Source organism: Nansenia antarctica (assembly GCF_963989245.1).
Source record: "Nansenia antarctica genome assembly, chromosome: 7".
Lineage (NCBI taxonomy): Eukaryota > Metazoa > Chordata > Actinopteri > Argentiniformes > Microstomatidae > Nansenia > Nansenia antarctica.
In genome coordinates, this window is record NC_137677.1 from 46717860 (window position 1) to 46727452 (window position 9593).

The 9593-nt window shown below is 45.6% G+C and overlaps 1 pseudogene across 1 annotated transcript; it reads left to right on the top strand.

Annotated features, from left to right (window-relative positions):
* Positions 1-3387: 3387 nt before the first annotated feature.
* LOC308162674 (F-box only protein 47-like) lies at positions 3388-7023 on the top strand (annotated as a pseudogene). Its single transcript has 10 exons — positions 3388-3562; positions 3762-3914; positions 4170-4246; positions 4412-4489; positions 4575-4683; positions 4831-5004; positions 5202-5342; positions 6283-6425; positions 6579-6738; positions 6917-7023. The product of its transcript is annotated as an F-box only protein 47-like (transcript).
* Positions 7024-9593: the final 2570 nt, after the last annotated feature.

A 9593-nucleotide genomic window follows, 5' to 3' on the forward strand; every position in this document is an offset into this window, starting at 1 on the left:
GCATTAATTTACATTAAACTATTGTCAGAAGTTGACGAAATGACCAGTTGTGAATGAGATTCAACAGCAAATAAAGAGTTGAATATTATTATTATTAGTAGTAATGTTTACTTTTGGCGCGAGATGCCGACCCACATACCTCCCGAGGGAATTCAACACGGTGTACATAACATCTGTTTACATTGCGCCTAGCGCGGATGGTAGCTTAGCATTGGCGCGGCTACATGACGTCATCAGTAGTGGACAGAGCGCAGACCCACAGGCAGTTCATATAATCGCCGGGGACTTCAATCATGCTGACCTGAAGGTAGTACTACCGAAGTTCTATCAGCATGTTAAATGTGCAACAAGAGGAGAAAAAACACTGGATAAGGTATACACCAACATCAAGCTTGCTTACAAGGCTAGACCGCTAGCTCATCTAGGCATGTCTGACCACGTGTCAATCCTCCTGATCCCAGCCTACACTCCCATGAGGAAAAGTGCTCCCATCACCACTAAGACTGTCAGAACCTGGCCAGCAGGGTCCGCTCCACTGCAGATCTGCCTGAATGACACCTCATGGCAGGAATATGAGCATGAGGACCTGGAACAGTTCACGTCGTCGGTTCTGAACCACATAGTGAACTGCACCAACTCAGCCACCGTGGATAAACGTGTCCGGGTCTACCCCAACACGAAGCCATGGATGACTGTGAAGGTCCAAAAACTGCTCAAGGAGAGGGACAACGCCTTCTCAGCGAAGGACACACTGCTGTACAGCACCACCAGGGCTAACCTAAAGCGTGGCATCCGGGAGGCCAAGGCAGACCACAGAGAGAAGATTGAGGAATGCTTCCTGAGCAACGACTCCAGGCGGGTGTGGCAGGGGGTTCAGCACATGACAAACTTCAGAGCCAACAGGCTCACAGCCGCGGAGGACGACCCCCTGCTGGCGGAAAAGCTGAACTCCTTCTACGCCCGGTTCGACGAGGGGCGAACGGAGGTAACCACAACACAAACACCACTCTCTCCAGCTCTCAGCAGCCTCACCCTCACAGAGCATGAAGTGAGACGCGTGCTGAAGGCGGTGGACCCCAGGAAAGCCTCAGGGCCGGATGGCGTCCTGGGACGGGTGCTGAGGGACTGCGCCGACCAGCTGGCCGGGGTTTTCACCAACATCTTCAACCAGTCCCTGTCCCAGGCCACCATCCCACCCTGCCTGAAAACCTCAACTATCATCCCAGTCCCGAAGAAAAGCACGGTGAGCTGCCTAAACGACTACCGCCCGGTGGCACTCACACCAATCATCATGAAGTGCTTCGAGAAACTAGTCCGGGCCCACATAGTCACACGCCTCCCGCCCAACCTGGATCCATACCAGTTCGCCTACAGAGCCCACAGGTCCACAGAGGACGCCATCGCGACGACTCTCCACTCCACTCTATCCCACCTGGAGAGGGGAAACAGCTACGCGAGACTGCTCTTTGTGGACTTCAGCTCTGCCTTCAACACCATCCTTCCAGACAGGCTAGTGACCAAACTACTAGACCTGGGTCTATCACACTCTATATGTGCATGGATCAAGGACTTCCTGTCTGACCGCCCCCAGAGGGTGCGGGTGGGCTCCCACACCTCCACAGCCCTCAGACTCAGCACTGGGTCCCCCCAGGGCTGCGTGCTAAGCCCCATCCTCTACAACCTCTACACCTACGACTTCACCCCCGTCCACCCCAGCAACTCCATCGTAAAGTTTGCAGACGACACCACCGTGGTGGGCTGCATCTCGGGGGGGGACGAGGCGGCGTACAGGGATGAGGTGGAGCAGCTGGGCAAGCTGTGCAAGGTTAACAACCTGCTGCTGAACCAGTCAAAGACCCAGGAAATCATCGTGGACTTCAGGAGGAAAAAATCTGAGGTCCAGCCCCTGCTCGTCGATGGAGGGAGCGTGGAGAGAGTCTCAACCCTCCGATTCCTGGGGGTGCACATACAGGATGACCTGTCCTGGAAGACCAACACAGCAGCCATCATCAAGAAGGCACAACAGCGGCTCTACTTCCTGAGAGTCCTCAGGAAAAAACACATCGGACAGGAGATGCTTGTGACCTTCTACCGCTGCGCAGTGGAGAGCATCCTCACCTACTGCATCTGCGTGTGGTTCTCCAGCTGCACAGCCACAGAGAGGAATGCGCTACAGAGAGTGGTGAGATCGGCCCAGAAGATCACCGGCGCCCCCCTCCCCTCTCTGGAAGAGCTGTACAACACACGCTGCCTCAGGAAGGCCTCCAAGATCTCCAGAGACCCATTCCACCCTGGGTACGAACACTTTGCTCGGCTGCCCTCGGACAGGCGGTTCAGGACCATGTTCGCAAGGACAAACAGACTGAAGCTCAGCTTCTACCCCAGGGCCATTCAGGCCCTGAACACAGCAAAGACCTAGGTTCTAGGCCCTGGACAATCTAGATAATTTGATGGCAGCTACTAGATTGAAATCAAGTGCAATACTGAAACACAACTATGAACATTTCAAACCTGCAAACTGTGACACTTTAAATGAATGTGCAATAACACTATGTGCAATATGACAACCCTCGGGTAGATAAGGTTCAGAGATAGGAAATGTTAGAATAGGTATAGCATAGCATAGAGTACAGCACAGTGTTTTATTTGTATAGTATAGTATAGTGGATAGTGTACATAGCCTTTATTTATGTAAACCAGCTCCTTTCCCTTCTTGTTTTTAGTTTTTTTTCCTAGCACCAGGGGAGCCCCCTTTCCCAAATTTCGTTGTATGGTACCTTACTATATTAATGACAATATAGACCATTCATGCATTCGAGATGACGGCGCGAGCTGATCGTATTTCGCGGTAGCGCTCCTTGGGTGCGTTCGTACATTTGCTCTGAGAGCGCCGGAACGCACACTGGGTTCAACGTCATAAAGGGACCAAGTAATTTGTTTGGACAACAGGCATTCCATGAGTGCTGATCAGATTTCCAGAGCGTATTTACGAACGCACCCCTTGTTGTTCAGCGAGTGTCCTCGCGAGGGAGCAGGAACTGTGCAGCACACAAGCTCAATAGCGGCTCGCCGGCTGAGGTAAAACTGTTTGTGACTTTAGTTTAGATATATTATAGTATATATATTCTATTGTCTCATGTCAGTGGTGTCAATATTTAACAGAACACATAACAGCATGTGAAGGAGCATTTAAAGCTCAGTAAGGCAACAATTTCAAAGGTTTATTGACAAGTGCCATTTCCTCAGCTGGGTAAGGCTTACGGTGTACTTACTCTAGCTAGCAACTTTTCAGTTTGTGGCTAACCACCAAGTTTAACTAACTAGCTATTTCCTTTTGCTTCTAGATTATGTGTGGGACAATAAAGGCTTGACAGTATTCCAGTTATTATGGCGAAAGTGACAAGGAAATTCACGGTGACCCACAAGTATCACCGCAGACGCCGGCCGTATCCTGTCAGGACCATGACCACCCGCAGTCAGGTTCGTCAGGTTCGGGCCAGCGACTGTTTCTTTGAATGGCTGGCCCCCGAGGTCTTTGAGATGATCCTGGACAGACTCTCTGGTGGGTTCTGTTTGCTTTGGACATTTTTCAGGATGGGTGAATTATGATTATTTAGATGAGACATATCTATGAGGCTGAACTATTCTGATTGAAGCCGTTACCAGGGGCAGGGTACTAAATTGCATAAATATATAGCTCCAATGACGTGCATCTGAATTAATGAGATGTTTCTCCCGCCTCATTGTTTGTTGTGGTAAAGTGTTGCAGATCAGTGTGTTGAGCATGGTGTCCAAGGCCATCAGTCGCCACATCATGGGCTATGTCTCCACTCAGACCTGGAGGAAGAGGAACATCGTACAGGGGTGTCATCACTCCACCGAGGTGTCCTCACTAGAACACTACACATCGCTGGGTGAGAGGCTCCTCAACAGCTTTATTTGATTAATTTACCTTTATTTTACTTAGTTGGTTGGCCAAGAACACACATGTTTATAATAAACTAATATTCAGAGCCACATTATTTCTGCTGTAATTCTTTATCAGGTAGATAGACCAAAGTATTATTTCTATCTCCTTTCATAGGGGTTCCGATGAGGAAAGCAAGTGGTCCTGGTTGGCAAATATAGTCACTATGTTACATTCTTGTTGTTTTTGCTCATTGTTTCAGGTTTATTGTTCAAGAGATGTACCCTCTTGCTGCCAACAAAGGATAGGCTAACGTTCATATATAGCAAGTTTTCACAGGTAAGACAGAGAGGTGAGGGAGGACAGATGAGGCAATGTTTAGCTGTGTGTGCTCTACAAACATTCTCACATTTCTAAACAAACCAAACAGTTGACAACATTGAATAGATTGTTATTTTCTAGTTAACCTTACTTAGACTAACACAGTTGTTACCTCCCACTCAGGTTCCTTGCTTCATGATGGAAGAGTGCATTAAATCAGTGCAATGCCAAGGCTTCTCCAGCTATGGAGCGTTTCTACAGGTGAGAGCCTAGTTACAAAGAACATCAGACAATTTAATATCAAAGGCTGAATCCTGTATTGAGATGGTTAATGTTTGACTGACAGACATTGATAGCCGGCTGGGAGGAGCTGGAGTGTCACAGAGTTTTCAACTTCCTGTGCGACTTCACAAATCTACCCCAGAAAATCATGTCAGTGGTCACAGGAAAGCCAGGTGAGTGTCTGTCCCTATAAGAGAGAGAGAGAGAGAGAGAGAGAGAGAGAGAGAGAGAGAGAGAGAGAGAGAGAGAGAACAAATAGAAAGGCTAATTGAAAGAGTGTGAGAGACGTGAGTGATCCGTATGTCTTTTTTCTCCCTCAGGTTCATGTCAGCTGTTGGAGCAACAGATCCGTCTGTTCTGCAGACAGGTTCTGTTGGACCCCTGGAAGAACAGCAAGGACACTCTGTTCTGGCTGACCCGCATCCTGAAACCCTGGCCCATTGTCAGCCAAGCCCGGCTGCTGTTCATCCTCTACGGACCACTGCTACCAGACGGTGAGAGGGACAACATGGGCCTTCTCGGTTTCTACCTTAAAAAAACTGGTTGCACTTTTGTACAGTATATAAATCACTTGTTAGTAATTACATGGTGAAATTCTAATGTTAATAATAACAAATGAAATGCTTGTTTTTTGGTTGGCCAGAGTTGCAAGGCAAAGTGTATGTGTAGTGTAAGGGAATGTTCTTTCCAGGTTCGCTAGACTGGCAGGAGCAGCGGCGTGCTGGGGTGGCCCAGTCCGACCAGGCCAAGGCTCTCATCCTGCTACACAGCGACCTGGAAGCCAAAGATTGGACCAGCGACACCATAATGGCCATCCTGGAGGAGCTCATAGGTAACTTCAGTAGCCCAGAGGACTTGGCAACTTTGAATGATTATATTTTACACACCCAGGAATGGTAGACAAACCTTTTACACTCTTTTGTCTGTATACTGTATATACTGTATGTCTGGTCAGTCCACACGTACAGTATGTACCATTACCATAGGATTATAGATTTCACTAAGCAAATGGTGAGTGCACCATCACGTGCGATGATGACTGATGTATAGATGATTCACTTACCTTAAGCCTGGTAGACATATAAGGATTTTCTGATTATCTGAGAGAGACCCCACACATGAAGATAAAAAATCATGGATTGAACAGTCTTGATCGTATTGTGTGTGGTGTGCTCCAATATACAACCACATGCATAAAGATCTGTCCTCCGACAGTCTGGAGTCTCGCGTGAACAGGGTAGTAGTACCCTGACTGACCTGTAGAGGCAGCCATTTGCTACAGGGAAAATAAAGTGCAGAAGAACGAAAAGAAGAAGACGCGTCAGTCAGCTGGCTTCTTGATTGGCTACATTCCATTCCACGTCACAATCGGACTTGGGAGTTGTCAGTTTTGACCACAGACAAGAAGACTTTTGATCGTAAATATTGAACACGTCTAATATTTACGATCGTCGGCCCCGACCATTTACCGAGCAGATTGTCGGGAGAAATTGACTCTTAACACACCTCACACCACAGGATAATCTTGTAGGATAATCTTTAGAGCCATCCGATAATCGGGCGTTTGCTGTCCTTGGTCGGAAGGGGGGAAATTGGGCCAAAATCGGCCAGATTATCTTTATGTGTGTACCGGGCTGCGATAAATGTACTGCGCTTGTAAGTCGCTTTGGATAAAGGCGTCTGCTAAATGTAAAAAATGTTCATGTAAAGTGTGAATGCTGTGTGTATGAATGACAGTTGTTTTGTTTTGTGCTGGTTCTGTTGGCCTCCAGTCCTTCCCCAGGCATGGCACATGGAGAATGTGGCTCGTCTGTTGTTCCTGTGTGGGAACAGCGTGTGCTACAGCGTGCTGGCCAGCAAGGCCCTCAATTGACGCCTGTTTGAGATCTCACGACTCATTGTGTACCTCACACTGGTCAGTCACTGCTGCTAAATCACTTTATTATCTGCTCTAGGGTTCCGGTATCTTTTAACCTAAGAGACACATTTCCCCCATTTTGTGCCCACTTAACGGAAGGTACTGCCTGAACCGGCCTGAGCTACTGACATTTCTGGTTACCCCTCTCAGGTGTGTGAGAAGGACGGGTACTCCATGAACTGGTCCGTCAAGATGGTGCAGCAGGTGTGTGATGTGTTCTCCTCCTCTGCTGACAAGTGGTCCTTCTTCCAGGCCGTGGAAAACATGTTCTCAGACGTTGCCATGGAGATGTACGAGATTATGGCGGCTGGTGAGTTGTTATAGGCACTTAGACTATCGTATCAGATCAGGGTCCAGATTCCTTCAAGCTTTGTAGCACTAAAATCATCTTAAAGTTAAGGGCATATTATTTGGGAACACATTAATAGAAAAACAGTTAAAATAAGTAGACATATGCGGATTTCTAACTGTCAACGATCTTGTCACAGATAACGATCAAGAAGACATGGAGATCTTCCAGAGCTTCTGCAGCCTCCTCAACGCCAGTGCTCACCTCCACACTGTGATTCTCTACATGTTCCTCACAAAAGAGTGAGATCGAGGAGAGGAGTAGTGTATATTATATATTATTATTATTATTATTATTGTTATATATTAATATATATTATAGTATTATATAGAGTGATAAAGGGCATTATTTTGGGACCATGGATTTTCCCTCAATGAAAGAACATAACATTCTGTAGTATTACTTTCTTTCACAACAAACCGGTCTTTGATTGTAAATCTTTGAGAATCATTGTTTTTTTTGTTATGTCTTTTATATATTTATCTATATCTATCTATATATCTATATCTATATATTTACAGTATACGTCTGTGTAAACTACTCTTCTGGATAGAGGTGTTCAACTTGTATTGTATTATGGTTATGAATTTATTATACTGTTGTTTCTGTATGAAATATAAAAACACATTTGCAGTATAAAGAGTTTATTCTGAATTGTCAATTATGTTAATAGACAGACCAATATACAATTTATTAGAAGTTTAAAGCAAGTCTCTGAGGCTACGTAAGTGGTCAGTCCTTTTGGTGATACAATAGAAACAATGCAATAGAAACAATGCAAATTGACTTGAGTAAATGCCATTTTAACACATTTGCCAATACAGAAGCTGACTGATTTAATATGAATAAATATCACAGCATATTTCATGGCATAAAAAACAAGCAGTGACAAATACAATTGAGAAAATGTTTGAGAAGGTAGAACTGTTTTCAACAGAATACATACAGTATATACAGGCCATGCCCACATTTGAAAGCACACTTAAGTGATTTTACCAATGAATTCAATGCTGTGACCATGTTCACAATGGTCCATGTTCACAGTAAGTTGCTCAGCAGAACTTGACATCACACCTGGGGAATTGGCGTAGAAGGGAACAACTTAACTACCATGCACCAGATATGTACTGTAAATACAACACCAATGAACACTTCCCCTCTCAAAAAACACAGAATGAACACGAGTGGTACCCTATGTACTACCTTATTGTATATACTTGCTAGATACTGTATGTAGTTATTGGATGTCCACGAGGCATCATTTGCATTATCATCAATTAGCCGATCACAAATGTTAACAATGAATATCTCCTGAAGACAGATGGAAAGCCTGGGTAAATTAGGCTGTAAACCTACATATCGATCTATAGTAGTCTAATTGCCTAGATATACAATAGATGACATCTATATTATTTCATACAAGTCACACTCTCTCACCTTAAGGCTACAGCATTAATTTACATTAAGCTATTGTCAGAAGTTGACGAAATGACTTCAGTTGTGAATGAGATTCAACAGCAAATAAAGAGTCGAATATTATTATTATTATTAGTGATGTTTACTTTTGGAGCGAGATGATGCGGCGCGAGCTGATCGTATTTCGCGGTAGCGCTCCTTGGGTGCGTTCGTACATTTGCTCTGAGAGCGCCGGAACGCACACTGGGTTCAACGTCATAAAGGGACCAAGTAATTTGATTGGACAACAGGCATTCCATGAGTGCTGATCAGATTTCCAGAGCGTATTTACGAACGCACCCCTTGTTGTTCAGCGAGTGTCCTCGCGAGGGAGCAGGAACTGTGCAGCACACAAGCTCAATAGCGGCTCGCCGGCTGAGGTAAAACTGTTTGTGACTTTAGTTTAGATATATTATAGTATATATATGTAACGGAGTAGAAAGGGCAAGTTCAATTATAGCTAAAATAGGTATTATAATAAATACGGTATTATAATAAAATAGGTATAATGACTTGGTATACCCGGGGTGTGTCCGTGACCCGGACGCTGTGTCCGTGACCCGGACGCTGTGTCCGTGACCCGGACGCTGTGTCCGTGACCCGGACGCTGTGTCCGTGACCCGGACGCTGTGTAAATATAGCTGGACAGTGCAATTGCGCGGGACGCGAATTTGCGAAACCCAGGATGGTAGGGGGTGGCAGGGCTATACCGCTACCTGATTGGTTGGCGAAGCACTCCCTCATTGCCCCCTCATTGGCTGGCAATAACGCTACCTGATTGGTTGGCGAAGCACTCCCTCATTGCCCCCTCATTGGCTGGCGAGTCTACCATCTAAAGCCAGACTCCTTGCTATAAGCTATAGCTTGGGCTAACGTAAACGCTAGCATGCGGCGTGTGAACGGGTTGAAAAGCACGCCCAGAGAAGTTAGAAGTCATAAGGAAACATGTTTATTGACTGGGCAACACAGTGTAAAAATACACAGCTTCATAAAATAAACCAGAAACACTCATTCTGCAGTCTGCACGTTTTATTCTGATATTAACCAGCTATCACAAACCATATTACTGCATAAGCAACCACACAGGGGAAATACAGTATCAAAGGAGCAGTACATTTCAGGAACATTTCAGAACTTTAGGAGTTGTTTAAACTTGAACTCTCTTAGATTATATTCAAGCCGATCAGCTACAGTGTTAGAAGTCATAAAGAAACATGTCACGTTCACGTTGTTGACGTGGACTGTTGATCTCATTTGCATACTCACGCTACGTTCATGTCTATAAATGTTAGAGCGCCAAATAAATCTTCCTCTTTCCGGAATGTTAACCGATGCGAGCAGTCGTGTGTACGTTATCCTTT